Genomic DNA, 17309 nt, shown 5'->3' with positions numbered 1-17309 from the left:
AGTGGTATGGATGATTTTAAAGCCATGCCTATTATTAAGTATACCTTGCATGTATTATAGGGTTCCCTCAACACTCTGTGCTTTTTCATAATGCCCTTTCATAGTTTGTCAAATTTATACTCGTATTTATTTTCATCTTTGTTAAAATGTACTCATGTTCCCCCATGCAGCGGTGGTGCTATTTTATGTCTTTTCTGTGTAATTTTTAAACATAACTTAACTTAATATAATGCCACATATCACCTTTGAGCTGCCAGTTGGTTGTTAATTAGAAAAAATAAATAAATGAATGAATGAATAAATGCATAACAATTGCATGCATAGATGCGCCTTAAACTAAATGAAAACTACAATTGTTAACATTAAGCACATCATCAAACACCAAGGGGGCTTAGATACAAAGTTCAAACCTGACTTCTTGCGACAGCAGATCTATCAAGTTCTGAAAATCACAGTTGATGAAGAAACATATATATGTGGCTTGTGTTCCTATACCCACACAAAGTTCAAGCAGCAATGAAACGAGCAGTAAGCAGTGAGCAGTGTTATTTATAGCCTCAGTTTGAGAATACATGCACAATGACAATGAAGATCAATTGGTTTTCTGTATTAAACTGGTTTAAAAACTAATTCCTTTGCCTTATTTTATAATAATTTGGGGGGAGGTGATTACTCGCAGCTTAGAACTAAATTGCATGCAAGGGCGCCTTTGGCTGCCAGCCACATCAACCCATGGAGCACAGCCAAGATTTAAAGTGTTTGATTTTTTGAAAAGCTTTACATCATTATGCAAAACTTTGTTTGGAAGTTTGTATATAGATGATGCAAAGCAGAAACAACAAACCTATCAAATACAAGTGCCCAAAAAATACATTGAAGCACAACAGTGAATAGATGACGAGGTTGAACGCAGCCCGACCGGCTATTACGAATTGGCGCAGAATCGAGCATAACGACAAAGACGACGGCGATGATCTACTTTAACGACACTCAATATGGACATGGACTAGAGAAATAAGCATTTCACAATCGAAGAAAGGCATCTTCACAAAAAGAGAACTTTAAAAAGTTATGTACAAAATTTTCTTTCAAAAAAAAAAAGAAGAATATTCCCAAGAAATACATTGAACATTATGAATGGCATATCACATTACAATGTAGAAGACCTTTAGAGTTGCTGTATCAATTTGAATAATCTCAGCCTCAAATCTTCAAATTTCCATGTAGCTTTTAGTGGAGGATTTTTGAAAATTGAGGGCACTACAAAATTTTATGCAACTAAAACATTAAATGCACAAGAGTTGTCTAAATACTTTAAGGCAGGAAATGCATCATGCACTGTGTGCAATGTGTAGTGTACAATTTATAATAAAAACGAAATAGCATTCAAAGCAATGCACATAATTTTATGTATCTGTATACAAATTTTCCAATGTGGTGAACAAGCATTTCTTGCCTTACTCTCTTGTCCTAAAGTTACTGTATGTACCAATAATTATAAACCATGATGCCCTTCACAATTGACTACTCCCCAGTTCACCATTTAGAGGATATTGAAGGATTCAGGGCTTTAAAAACAACCTGCTTTTAAGTAAAAACTTTGTAAACTTATAAAACAATGTTTTGGCCATGTTTCATTATATTTAACTTTCCACCAATCAGCAAAAAAGGCTGTCACACCAAAACACTGCTTTTAACAGATTCAAAAGCACCACTACACAAGCAACAGATCATGATGATGAAGAGAGAGTCAGCATCTTATCATCAGAGATAGTGTCATCTGAAGAAAGAGGTAGCATCTTATGAGCATCAATCCAGTCAACTACAGGGAGAAGCTTGGTAGAGACAGTGCTGTTTCCCCACACAGTGAGTATTGATTCACAAGCACCATTGCCTCATTCAAGTCTCCTTAGATGAAGAAGCTCATACATGTACATCAATGTTGTCCTCTCTGAAGTTTTGAACAATGACTGAAGATAGAATTTTATAGAAGAAAGAAACCGCACAAACCATGTGGTCAACAACATCCTGGAATCAGTGCTTTGAATCTGACCTGTACATCAACTTGTGGTCGGACAAGCGACTTGATTGATGTTCATGAACAAAAGAATGTTGATCGCTGAGATGTTGGCAATCATCAGTGTTGGATAAATACCCTTGTCAACCAATAGACCAGTCTTTAACTACGACCAGGGGCTGTACACACATGAAGTCCAGGGTAGCAAGCAAGTTTTATATAGAAGTTCCATACATGCACACTAGGCAGATGTACAACCATCGATACCTTGAAAGTACAAAGCATTGTCACTAAATGTTTATAAGTAAACTTTAAACATGTTGTCATCGTGTACAGTTGTGTATATAGATGCATCCAATAAAGCAGATAGGGTTCGTGGCGCCTGGGGGCAAGATGAGAGGATGATGCCATGTCACAAACTTAACCCATCGCCCCCCCCCCCAATAAACCTCAGAACATAAAATAAACACAACACACTATATGGCACATGTCCTCACCCTTTGCCCCCATCCCCCTAGCTACATCAAGGTCTGCATCTAAACTAACATTTTGACAACTCCTACAATAAGTACATGAGTTCCAATGCTCAGATGACTTGGCTATTATACATTCTAAACTGCAGTTCACAACAACTATGATTATGGTTCTCAACCCACATTCTAAGACCCGGCCATCAGAACTTGAGTCAAGTGCGAAGAAATCTTACACCTTACAATAAATGCTGCTAAAAATTCTTTCATCAAAGTTTGTCAACTAACTACGACAACGAATCTGGATCCTATATATGACTCAGACATCAGATTGCGAGTCCGTTGAGTTCAGTGTCGAGATGAGTTAAGTGCCATGATAACTTGACCACTTTCAATCAACTATTCTGAGTAATAAAGTTCACCACAGACTTAACTCTGACTACAGATCTTAACCCGTATTCTATGAATAATAAGCCATGAGAACTTGTGAGCCAAGATCACTTGTCCATTTACACTCCTTGCTTCTGAGCACTAAAGTTCACCACAGGCTGAACATTCTATATGTGAATCTGCAATGGGAACTTGAGCCAAGATACCTAAGCATTTACAATGAATATTATCTACAAATCAAATTTTTAAGACAAGAAGTTCCATGAAGTGAATTTTAATGCTACGAAGAGTTAATTTGAAACGGTCAAGTTTTCTTGGTTCAAATTCCAGTGGCTGAGTTATAGACTGCTGGCCAAGATCCATAGTCATAGCTAAGCCTGTGGTGAACTTTAATCTTTATAGAAGCATCAATTGTAAATTGTGTGGATCTTGACCCACATCCTAAGATTCGGCCATCAGAACTTGAGCCAAGATGACCATTTACAATCAACACTTCTATTAACATTAAACTTTACCACAGGCTTAACTATGACTATCGATTGACCAACAATCTACGATTCAACCATCAGAACTTGAGCCAAGATAACTTGATCATACAATCAACCCTTCTAAGCATTAAAGTTCAGCACAGTCTAAACTATGACTATGGATCTTGACCCACATTCTATCAATCTGCCGTTAGAACATGTGAGCTAAGATAATTTGTCTATTCACAATCAACGCTTCTTAGCATTAAAGTTCACCACAGGCTTAACATTTCTGTATCTGAATCTGCCCAACATCAGAACTTGAGCCAAGATAACTTTGCCATTTACAATGAAGATTATTTACAATTAAAACTTTTAAGACAACTAGTTCCACTCCAACCTCCTCATGACCCATCCCAAAATCTTACAAATTACTGACAAAAAAACCACAGAAACACCAGTTGCCAAACTTCATAAAGCTGCTAAGCATTAAAATACTGATTTACCCATTTTAGCAAGGGCAAAATGACAGCACACCAGTCACATGGTGCAAGTGACATGCCTATACAGCTGCTATCCTTAAGTCTGGTAAGCACCATTTCATTGTGCTTAGCTACTGTAGAACAAAATGCCGCTAAACATTAGTTATTTCATATTTTTCTATGAGCAATACACACCGGTCACATGTTGCATTTGATATGAATTTTTTGCTTGGTACCCTCAGTCTGGTAAGCATGAATTCATTTATTTACTTTTGCTGCTGAAAGCAGATCAACGAAATGTGAACATTTTAAAAAGTTAAAAAGGTTAAAAACATTAAAAAATTAAAATTTACTATTATTGTTCTCTACTCCAGTAGGATGCTGATTAACCAAAATATCTTAAATTAGAACAAAATACACATCGTGTGTTTGATCTAATGTGTGTTCAGGCAAAATTTTGTTTGATTGTTTTACTATTTTAAACTTCAATTATTGTTTAAAGGGGGTACCCATCTCTTTTTGTTTGTTAATAGTACTCCCTTAAGACATTGCGTCACACACACGTGCATCTAAGGGACACCAACCATTAAGCTACTTCCAGCTTCAAAGCTGTAAGATAATTTGAAAACAACGCTTTCAGCATATCATATTTTTTTTTATGATTAGCTTTTAAAAATTGTCCATGAAGCATATCATGTATGGTGGTAAAATTTGTGCAACACCTATAGATAATGTGGGTCAAGATCCATAGTGAAAATTAAACCTGGGGTAAACTTTAATGCTTAGAAGTGTTGACAGTTAATGGTGAAGTTTTCTTGTCTCAAATTCTGATGGCTGAATCTTTGAATGTTGGTCAAGATCCATAGTAATAGTCATGCCTGTGATGAACTTTAAGTTAATATAGAAGCGTTCATTGTAAATTGTGTGGATCTTGACCCACATCCTAAGATTCGGCCATCAGAACTTGAGCCAAGATGACCATTTACAATCAACACTTCTATTAACATTAAAGTTCACCACAGGCTTAACTATGACTATGGATCTTGACCAACATTCAAAGATTCAGCCATCAGAATTTGAGGCAAGAAAACTTCACCATTAACAATCAACGCTTCTCAGCATTAAAGTTTACCCCAAGTTTAATTTTCACTATGGATCTTGACCCACATTCTCTCTAGGTGTTGCACAAATTTTACCACCATACATGATATGCTTCATGGACAATTTTTAAAAGCTAATCATTTAAAAAAATTGTGATATGCTTAAAGCAGATTTGTAACATTGGGCCCAGATTGAACATTTTCAAAAGTTAAGCAGTTAAAAATAGTTAAAAAAGTTAAAAAGTTTTTTTTAAAAGTTAAAAAGTTAAACATTTAAAATTTAACACTTATTGGTGTCTTGGTCGCTCATTATTGCTCTTGAACTACATTAGATATGACAGTCCTCCATCAGTATCAAACATGACATAGAAACCACTCTGTGACTGGACTTCATGAAATAAACAACCCATGTAGATGTCAACTATGCAGTTCTTGCATCTATACTTCAGTCTGGAGTCTCCACTTATACATGTTTCCCTTGACTATTTCACCATTAACTCTTATTGGTATCCTGGTTAGTAATTATTGCTCCAGAACAACATTAGATAGGTCAGTCCTCATCAGTATCAAACATGACATACAATACACTCTGTGACTGGACTTCATGAAATAAACAACCCATGTAGATGTCAACTATGCAGTTCTTGCATCTATACTTCAGTCTAGAGTCTCCACTTAGACATGTTTCCCTTGACTAGTTCACCATTCACTCTTATTGGTATCCTGGTTGGTAATTATTGCTCCAGAACAACATTAGATAGGTCAGTCCTCATCAGTATCAAACATGACATACAATCCACTCTGTGACTGGACTTCATGAATGAAAAAACAACCGACGATGGTGGCAAATATTCGGTTCTTGCATCTATAATTTTCCTTGACTATGTCACCATCAATAATAATTGTTGCTCGGAAACTACATAATTTATTCCTCCATGATATGACAGTCCTCCATCAGTATCAAACATGACATACAGACCACTCTGTGACTGGACTTCATGAAATAAACAATGTCGTTGATGGCAAATATCCAGTTCTTGCATCTACATCTATAATTCTTTCCTATAAGTGTTTCCAATGTAAATGTTTCCCTTGACTATTTCACTATCAACATTGGTATCCTTGTTACTCTGAAACTACATTAGATATGACAACCTCTATCAGCATAAAACATGGTTCATGACACACAATCCACTCTGTGACTGGACTTCATGAAATAAACAACTGATGTTGGTATCAATTATAATTTCTTGCGTATATACTTGAGTCTGTAGTCTCAAATTACGTTCGTTTCCAGTGGTTATTCATCATCAACACATTCTGGTATCCTGGTTGTTCATTGCTGTTCTTATTAGATATGACAGTCCTCTATCAGTATCAAACATGACATACAATCCACTCTGTGACTGGACTTCATGAAATAAACAACCGATTTGGGTGGCAATTTTGTGCAGTTCTTGCATCTACTTCCATCTGGAGTCTTCACTTATTAGATGCATTGTGATTAGCACCCTGTCATACCAAAGATACAACTTTTGAGAACAAGAAACTTCTGGAATGTCTTCACAAGGTATGAAGTAACTTCAGACAAATGCCCTCTCTGATGGCAGCATCTTCTGACTATCTATGGATAAGGAGTAGATACTGATGACTCAGTAGTTTAAGCAGGTTTGAATACAATGAAGATGAGACAGTTCCCAGGGTATGATGGACTGTGCTTGAAATCTGATTGCCTTCATCTGACTGAGATTCTTAATGTAACATACAATGAGGACAAAAGCTGGCATGCCATTTTGTTACATTTCCTTGAATGTTTCTCAGGTTATAAACACTTTCATCAGTCTGTGTCTTGCAGAGATATCTTCCATTTACCTGAACATCCTGAAGAAGATGGAGAAGATGTCCAGATGCCTTGTCTGACATAAAACAGTCTTATTGATGGTTAAATGCAGCAGAAGATATTGCAGTATCAAGATATGCAGGTTTCTTATAGCAGGCTATTTTCATTGATGGATCAGTAGGGGTTAACTTAACATAACATAACAATTAAAATTTATAAGGTGCTATTCCATCAAGATCATAGCGCAATAGAACGAAAGAAATCTCCTCACTTGGCTAAAAAGACGTGAACATTCTGGGGTTAACTTTGCCAAGACCAAAAAATGTCATGCTTAACTAACACCATGGATCTGACCCATATTCTATGACTCTGCCATCAGAAATTGGGCCAAGATTATGATTCGCCATTTACAATCAAAATTATCTACAATTAAGACTTCTAAGACAGGAAGTACGTTTCATTACTCATGTAAAGATCTTTAAAATTTCTGTTAAAAACTACAAAAACACCAATTGCCCAACTTCATAAAGCTGCTGAAGCAGTAAAATACCGCTTAACACATTTTAAGGAGAGGCAAAAACGATAGTGTTGTAGTCACATGGTCCATGTGACATGATTGTTTTAGCTGGTACCCTTAGACTGGTGAGCATAATTTTATTGGCTTAACTACTTTTGTGTGCTGAAAGCAGATCAATGAAATTTGAACATTAGTTGTTGAAAAAGTTATTTTACATTTAAAAATTTAAAAGTTAAAAAAGTTAAAAACGTTAAAAAATTTAACATTTACTACTATTTTTCTTTTTATCCAGTGAGATGTTGATTAAGCAAAGTATCTGATGCAAGAACAAAATATCTAGAAAGAACCAGTACTTTTAAAAGTTGGAAACTCCAAGTTGTGTTCAGGCTAATTTTGTTTTGTGTGCTTTCAACTTTTTTAAAAGAGGGTACCCTTCCCTGCAGTTGAAATGGAAATAGTTTAAACTTGAGGCACACCCAACGATTTAGCTTTACTTCCGGCACGAAAGCTGGAAGATAATTTGAAAATTTACAACAAACACTTCTAAGCATTCAAGTTTACCACTTGCTTATAACATTTGATTTTGACCCACATTCTATGACTCAGCCTTTAGAACTTAAATGTAAATGGTCAAGTTTTCTTGCCTCAAATTCTGATGGCTGAATCGTAGAATGCGGGTCAAGATCCATACCCATAGTCATGCCTGTAATGAACTTTAAGTTAATATAGAAGCGTTCATTATAAATGATGTGAATCTTGACCCACATTCTAAGATTCGGCCATCAGAACTTGAGCCAAGATGACCATTTACAATCCACACTTCTATTAACATTAAAGTTCACCACAGGCATAACTATGACTATGGGTCTTGACCCACATTCTACGACTCTGCCATCAGAAATTGTGCCAAGATAACTTGACCCTTTACAATCAACGCTTCTAAGCATAAAGGCTGAATAAAGGCTGGATAAAGGCTGGTCGCCTCATATTCTTACTTTAGGGTGTTTCCAGGCCATCACTAATTGTTGTTACGGATGGTTTGGCATTATTGGATAATGACGACCAGTTGTAATCAAAGATAAAGTAATGTGTGTTTGTTCATATTTCATTACTATTCGCCGACTTATCTAAGAATGGCTTATTGCAACAGGCTTAATGACTGACAAAGCGAAGACCGTCTAAGACAGATAGCTGACTATAACTGACAGGTGAAAACACGTAACATTCTGGGGCTATTTTTGTTTAGCACGAAAACTGTGAAAGTACGATCTTGGTCTAGTTTCATAGAACTGCATAAGCAGATTCATTTATCTATTTAACAAAAATGAGTATTGCACATGTGTCATGGGGTCTTTACTGGTAGTCTATTCTGGTAAGCATAATGTTGCTGTGCTCAGCTGCTCTTTGTGCTTAAGCAGCTCCGTTTTGAAAGAGCTGCAGGATTTCAGTTTGATAAAACTTCTTTAATCAGAAAAGTTAGCGGGAAACCAGTCAAAATCAGTACATGTGGATTGGTACTTTGCCTGGTTACTCTGGTAGGCTGGTAGTTTTTGCTAAGTTGCTTTTTGTTTAGGCTGCTCTTTGTTTAAGCAGCTCTATCAAATTGGGCCCTGAAATGAATCATCAGCTGCTGGTCCATCTTGATCCACTTTGGGTCAGGTCTCATTGAAAGTTGTTAAGCAGCAATTGCTAATAAGAATATAAACCATTTTTTTCAAATTTGTTTGTGAAATTGAAATCTTTGCAATGTGTAATAACGGATGACCCCCAAACATCAGGTTTGGTTTTACATACACGTACAAACAACTATTTGGATGAAAGAGGTTTTCAACTTATTTTCAAAATTAGATCCCAGATTATAGGACACTTCTGATTGGTAATTAAATTATCCTGCATTTGTCTTAACGAAGGTTGGGTTGTATTTAGATGAAATTGCTCCCTGATATTAGTTTCACATTACATTTGGTAATACTATCAAAGATTCTCACTTGGTGATCCGCACATTTTGCATATAAAAAACAAATCTGTGAAGAATTGTTTCTGATGTTTAATACTATAAACAGTTATCCAGAGCTCGTTTAACTACCCAGAAATTTTGATACTAACAATTACTTGAAGTAACAACAAATAGTGTCCAATGATTTTAAGGAGTCAAATTTTAAAGTCTGATAATCAAAAAAAATTGAGAATATTGATACAGCACCCGGTATTTTATGTACAAAGTATTCAGTTCTCCAATTACCCAAAGTCAACATATTGCTAACATGCCATTCACACAGTCACATTGTTTCCCTCGTCCTTTGGTTTAGTCCAATAAATATTTAAAGTAATCACAATGGAAAAGGCATTGTGATTGTTAAAATGATGCCTGCTACACACATGGTAAAATGCTGTTATTTGCCAGACCCGTTGGTCCAGCACGCGATGTCCATATTGAGGGAAATTCTCAAACAAATCTGGTTTTGTTCGGAGCCATGGTCAGACCAATGGCAGTGAAAGAGGGTCCTTATAATAATATCATATCCTGACCTCGGGAGTCATTACATACTTGAATCATGCCGACCTATATGAAAAGGGTCACACGGGAAACTTGTCCGGCAGCGCAATATGTAACCGTTTCGATTCACTAGCGCATTCATTACACAAAGCTGCTACTCCTGCCCGATGCAATAGTGGTTTAAAGACAACAAAGATTTGTGGGTACAGGGAATACAGCCAAATCAAGATATACTGTCAACTTTTGTTTAGCAAAGTCAAAAGTTAAAAACCACTACAATTGTTTACTCAGAAAAGAAGCTTAATTTCCCTAGAGTAATGCCTCATTGAGTAAAGTCTCAATGAGTTATGCGAGTAATGCCTCAATGCCTAATTGAGTGATAACTCAATAATTGAGATTGATATGATAGTACTGTCACGAGAAGTCATATTCGATTATACAAGTTACACACTTCAATGGGGAACAAAAATGGGTTTAACTCACATGTTTATAAACAAATTGTTCTGTACCTTCACAGAAGAAACTGTGCTTTACTCTTCAGCAATCACTTGAGGTGTCCTGCTCAGTCTTGTTCCTGAAAATGTCCACCAGTGGCAGGATCCAGGTCCTAGGGGAGCTGTGGCCACTAAGCCCCCACCAGCATCCAACATCCGTCCAAAGTGACACTTTTGAAACTCCTTTTGATTTCCTTCGTTCATCATCAACATCAGTCAATGAAGGCTACTGCCTGGTGATGTAGTAACAACCGTCTACTTCTCCAGGGTTGTGTGGTTGTGTCGCTACCGTTAGTTCAGAGATCCAGCTGACTTGTGGTCTTCCAACCCCGTGTCCATGTGTGGTTCCATTAAGCACTGCTGCTGCAAGACCATCCTAGCGTACTGCATGGCAATTCAGTAGCAACTCTATAGAAATAAAAATAAGATACACAATAGTGAATTGTTTTCAGAACAGGTTTAATAGCAAAAGCAGGTACCATGAAGCTATTGAAAGCACAGTTGGTGTCTGTTACTCCAGAATCGTTAACAGTAAACAGGTTTTCTTACAGTTCAGTTGTAAAAGGTCACGTCACTGAAATTTAGAAAAGTGATTGTTAAAAACTGAGTTAGATGTTTTGACTGGGCTTTTAAATGATGTGAAAATAGATTTCGCTGTTGGAAAATTTGTCACAGCAAAAATAATTGGTATAGTGACTGCTTCTGTTGTTTATGTGTGTTGCGTTGTGTTGTCATTTGTCAGCCTTTGTCAAGCCGTTACAAACAATAACTTGCATTTTTGTTGGGGTGATTTGTTTTTGTTTGTTTGCTTTTTTGGCGGCGGGGGGGGGGGGGGATTATTAGTTTATCAGATGGAAATATTTCTTTGGAGAATTGGAACTGGATATGAGTTTTATAACAGAGAGTGAGCCTTTGGACTTATACTAGTAAAAGTTGTTTAGGTATACTTAATTGGGTATACTTAATTGTGAAAATGGCCTTTTTGTCAAAAGAATGATGAACTTGCACAATGATTTTTTTTAGCTGATACAGCTATTGCTGGCAAAAGAAAATAATTAAAATTGTTGGGCCACTGTAGGCTTCTAATCAATTGAGCAACACTGGAGGAATTTCATGCTTATGAATATTAACTTCCAAAAGGGATTTTAATTGTCAAAATCTAATAGTTACCTCAAAAGTCACTCATATTTTTATGACATAACTACAGTTATTTGCTAGGTTGGTAAACTGGCAATGCTCAAAAGGTGCAGCCACAAGGCTTGTTAGCATGCAATTGTTAACATTGTCAATCAATGTTAACATTTATTTCTAGCAAATTCTACCCCTGCACATGCAAACACAAAGTTGCTATTTGTTCCTCACCAACTAAATAATGAAAACTGCCTGAGCATATTTTCTCTAACTCATTTGCATAAGTTTTGGTGACAAAAGTCTGAAAAGGAAGTCTTTTGGGTACAAATTATGCTTTTGAATTGTTATTTTACTTGGATTCAATCAATTCAATTTTGTGGAAAGTTTTGTACTTCAGGAACCTAGCTATGCTTATATAATACCTTAGAGCATTTATAGACAAATTGGGTGGGACTCGAACCCACAACAATCTGCATAGTTGTGCAGATGTCACACCTTGTCACGCCTATCAATGCTGAAAGGTATTGCAGGAGCTTAACATAGGGAAGTCGCTGAAGCACAAAATATAAAAACTGAAAAACATATAAAGATTTTTTACCAAGTAAAACTAGGAAACTTCAGCATAAGTTGAACCCAGAACCATCCAAGTGAGATCAATGCAAGTACATAATGCATACAAGTTGCTCGTGTACAAAAAAGGCTTTTGTGAAAATACTTTGGCATGACATTTCAATCCTTTTAATGAGTTTAAGAATTTTTTTCTATGGGATTTGAGACATTGCATGGTGAGGTATTGATATACATTTGGTTTTTGGTAACACCATGTGTTTTGTCTATTGCAAGGTAGATTTTGTTCTTGCTATTTATTCTACTATCACAGAGTAGATTTTCAGAAGACTTCTCTGTTGCGAAAAGAACCGCCTGCCTTTTAACTACTACCTGGGTGGAAGGTAGAAAATCGACCAGGAAAACGTCTTAAGATATTAGATTGCTATTAACTTCACTAAAACAAAGTGAATTCTTAATTGGTCTCAACCTTTGGACTATAGCTTGCACTAGTCATCGTCAGGAGACTGAAGAGATGTGAGAGAAGTGGGAGTAAGTTCAGAGGTTTCAGTGTACAGTCAGTCACTGCTTTGATTGGTTCTATGAGGAGCAAAAGTTGAACCCAGAATCATCTATAATGCATTCAATGGAAGTACATAATGTGTATAAGTTGCTGGTGTACAATAAGGCTTTTGTGAAAACACTTGGCGTCGCATTTCAATTTTTTCTGATGCTGTATATAATATTTTTTTAACTTTAGCATTCTAGCTCTATATGTATATTCAATGCCTTCAATCACCTATAAGCAAATTGGGTGGGACTCGAACCCACAACAATCTGCTCAGTAGTGCAGATGTCATACCCTACACCAACAAGATTGTGAATAAATGCTCGAAAGTATATGCATCTACTTTGCTGAAGCAAAAATAAAAACCTGATATTCAAGTAGATATGCAGGGTTTTTCCTTCAAGTAAACATGGGAAACTAAGACAGAAATTGAACCCAGAACCGTCTCATAAGTTGAACCAGGAATGGAAGCACACGTACAAAGCTGGTTTACAAATATATAAAGTTTTTTAACCAAACTAAAGTAGGAAACTTCAGCATAAGTTGCAACCAAGAAACATCCAAGTGAGATCAATGGAAGTAGGAAACTTCAGCATAAGTTGCAACCAAGAACAACCAAGTGAGATCAATGGAAGTATAGTAAACTTCAGCATAAGTTTCGACCAAGAAACATCCAAGTGAGATCAATGGAAGTATAGTAAACTTCAGCATAAGTTTCAATCAAGAAACATCCAAGTGAGATCAATGGAAGTAGGAAACTTCAGCATAAGTTGCAACCAAGAAACATCCAAGTGAGATCAATGGAAGTAGGAAACTTCAGCATAAGTTGCAACCAAGAAACATCCAAGTGAGATCAATGGAAGTATAGTAAACTTCAGCATAAGTTTCAACCAAGAAACATCCAAGTGAGATCAATGGAAGTATAGTAAACTTCAGCATAAGTTGCAACCAAGAAACATCCAAGTGAGATCAATGGAAGTAGGAAACTTTAGCATAAGTTGCAACCAAGAAACATCCAAGTGAGATCAATGGAAGTAGGAAACTTCAGCATAAGTTTCAACCAAGAAACATCCAAGTGAGATCAATGGAAGTAGGAAACTTCAGCGTAAGTTGCAACCAAGAAACATCCAAGTGAGATCAATGGAAGTAGGAAACTTCAGCATAAGTTTCAATCAAGAAACATCCAAGTGAGATCAATGGAAGTAGGAAACTTCAGCATAAGTTGCAACCAAGAAACATCCAAGTGAGATCAATGGAAGTAGGAAACTTCAGCATAAGTTGCAACCAAGAAACATCCAAGTGAGATCAATGGAAGTATAGTAAACTTCAGCATAAGTTTCAACCAAGAAACATCCAAGTGAGATCAATGGAAGTAGGAAACTTCAGCATAAGTTGCAACCAAGAACAACCAAGTGAGATCAATGGAAGTAGGAAACTTCAGCATAAGTTGCCAACAAGAACAACCAAGTGAGATCAATGGAAGTAGGAAACTTCAGCATAAGTTGCCAACAAGAACAACCAAGTGAGATCAATGGAAGTAGGAAACTTCAGCATAAGTTGCAACCAAGAACAACCAAGTGAGATCAATGGAAGTATAGTAAACTTCAGCATAAGTTGCAACCAAGAAACATCCAAGTGAGATCAATGGAAGTAGGAAACTTTAGCATAAAGTTCAACCAAGAAACATCCAAGTGAGATCAATGGAAGTAGGAAACTTCAGCATAAGTTGCAACCAAGAACAACCAAGTGAGATCAATGGAAGTAGGAAACTTCAGCATAAGTTGCCAACAAGAACAACCAAGTGAGATCAATTGAAATAGGAAACTTCAGCATAAGTTTCAACCAAGAAACATCCAAGTGAGATCAATGGAAGTATAGTAAACTTCAGCATAAGTTTCAATCAAGAAACATCCAAGTGAGATCAATGGAAGTAGGAAACTTCAGCATAAGTTGCAACCAAGAAACATCCAAGTGAGATCAATGGAAGTAGGAAACTTCAGCATAAGTTTCAACCAAGAAACATCCAAGTGAGATCAATGGAAGTAGGAAACTTCAGCGTAAGTTGCAACCAAGAAACATCCAAGTGAGATCAATGGAAGTAGGAAACTTCAGCATAAGTTTCAATCAAGAAACATCCAAGTGAGATCAATGGAAGTAGGAAACTTCAGCATAAGTTGCAACCAAGAAACATCCAAGTGAGATCAATGGAAGTAGGAAACTTCAGCATAAGTTGCAACCAAGAACAACCAAGTGAGATCAATGGAAATAGGAAACTTCAGCATAAGTTTCCAACCAAGAAACATCCAATTGAGATCAATGGAAGAACATGCAAACAAGTTGCTAGTGTACAAAAAGGATTTTGTAAAAATACTTTGGCGAGACATGTCAGTCATTTTAATGTGTTTAAGAAATGGTTTCTATGGGATTTGAGGGATTGCATGGTGAGGTATTGATATATATTTAGTTTGTGGCAACACCATGTGTGTACATGTAGATACTTGCCAGGTTGAGTTTGTTCTTGCTATAATCTATATTCTACTACACCACGGAGAAGATTTTCAGGGGACTTCTCTCAAGTCCTCTGTTCTGAAAAGAACTGCCCAGCTTTTTAATTACTACTTGGGCAGAAGGTAGAAAATCGGCCGGGAATACTACTTAAGTTAATAGGATAGTTATTAACTTCACTACCACGAAGTAAGTTCTTAATTGGTCTCAACCTTTAGACTAAAGCTAATCGTCAGGAGACTGAAGAAATATGAGAGAAGTGGGAGTGTACGAGTTCAGAGGTTTTACTGTAGAATCAGTTACTGCTTTGATTGGTTCTATGGGGAGCATAAGTTGAACCCAGAATCATCTAGAGTGCATTCAATGGAAGTACATAATGTGACTGTAAAAGTTGCTGGTGTAAAAAAAAGGCTTTAGTGAAAATGGTTGGCATGGCATCTCAATTATATTTGTTGATGTTGTAACATTTTGATCTTCAGCAATCTAGCTCTATGCATATTTAATGCCCTTCAAGCACCTATAGACAAATTGGGTGGGACTCGAACCCACAACAATCTGCATGGTAGTGCAGATGTCATACCTTACACCAACAAGATTGCATATAAATGCTCAAAAGTATATGCGTCTACTTTGCTAAAACATCAAAACCATTATGATATAACAAATATATACAGAATTGTTCCTTCAAGTAAGCATGGGAAACTAAGTCAGAAATTGAACCCAGAACCATGTTATAAGTTGACCCCAGAATGGAAGCACATGTACAAAGCTTTTACAAATAGAGCTGTTGCGAAAATACTTGGTGTGGCATTCAAATATTTTTAAATGCTTTGATGATTTCACTCATCCTACGGCTATAATGCCTTAGGGCCATTACATGGCACATTTTAATGACCATTTCCAAGGGTTATGCTGGAAAAAAAGTGCAGCTAGATTGATCAGACCTGGGAACGAGATTTGGGTTGGAATTGAACCCACTACAATCTGAATGGTAGTGCAGATGTCTTACATCAGCTTACCAAGATTGTCTGTCAATGATTAATTGAAACAAGGCTTTATATGTAGGTTGCTGAAGCACAAAAAAAAACAGTTATTATTTGAAAAGATGTTGAGAGTTTTCCCCTTCAATACAATGTAGGAAACTATGAGAGGAGTTAAACCCAGAACTATCTCAATACACTCAATACACTCAATTACCCACTCAGTAAGACAGGGGCGGTCAAGGTTAAAACAAAAGTATCCAAAATGTTTAACAAGATGTGTTAACCCAGACCCCTGCCAACAGTATAGTCCATATATATATATACAATATAAAACAATTACATATTATGTACAATGTAAAAAATATATTTCTGTACAATATAAAAATATATATATATACAATATAAAAAGGAGATTAAAAATCACACAAACAAATCCAGCTGGAAGCCCTGGATAAATTGGATAGCATTAATAGCCGAACTTGTCTTTTGCTTTACAAATTCTTTGCCTTCATTCAAATGAAATCCCATACATTTTACCAAACTCATTCGAGACTTGTTGGAGTTTACTGTACAATTCTCTGTTCTTTTCCCCTGAAGATTAACTTTATTTTAAATAAATCAGATTAGAGTGAACCATTAGCTACATGTGTTGTAGACCATGAGTTTCACCACACCATAAAAAATTGAACTAATGTGGATGAAAATGTACAAAATCACAGAGGGATCTCGACCCAAACAGATAAGGTTATACAAGATGCATAGATGAATATCTGCATCATGTCATCCTGCTGGACTGAACAGTGAGCCAAGGACTAGAAAAGTTGGTAGAGGAGCATTGTGTTATGGCCGGGTGTACTTTGGTAGATACTCCAAGGTAAGGACTATACAATTTTATGACATCAGGTGAATAGCACTGAAGAGCTGTAAGTTATAAACAGTGCTAGAAATTACCCACTTTGCAGAATGGAGTTTTAGAGAAAGAGGTAATTTTTGCACAAACAGTTTTGAATCTGTGAAAGGCTTTACACATGAAGCCTCTTTGAAGCATGTGGAAGCATGTACTTCTATGCAATTATTTCTTTCATTATTTTCTTGCAGCTTTGATGGCAGATGATTGAGCCCAAATTTGTACAGATTTGTTATTTGGTGCTAATGTTGTGATACACAAGTGAGGATACCGGTCTTGGACAGTATTACCAAAAGTTTACCCTGCCGCTTTAAAGATGCGACGTAAAAAGACTTCTGTAAAATACCCTCAGATCCTTGTCAGAAACAGGGTGGCACTAGCATAATTCTGATTCC

The sequence above is a fragment of the Asterias amurensis genome, chromosome 4 (genome assembly GCF_032118995.1).
Source record: "Asterias amurensis chromosome 4, ASM3211899v1".
In the NCBI taxonomy this organism is placed as follows: domain Eukaryota; kingdom Metazoa; phylum Echinodermata; class Asteroidea; order Forcipulatida; family Asteriidae; genus Asterias; species Asterias amurensis.
This window is presented reverse-complemented; position numbering follows the sequence as displayed.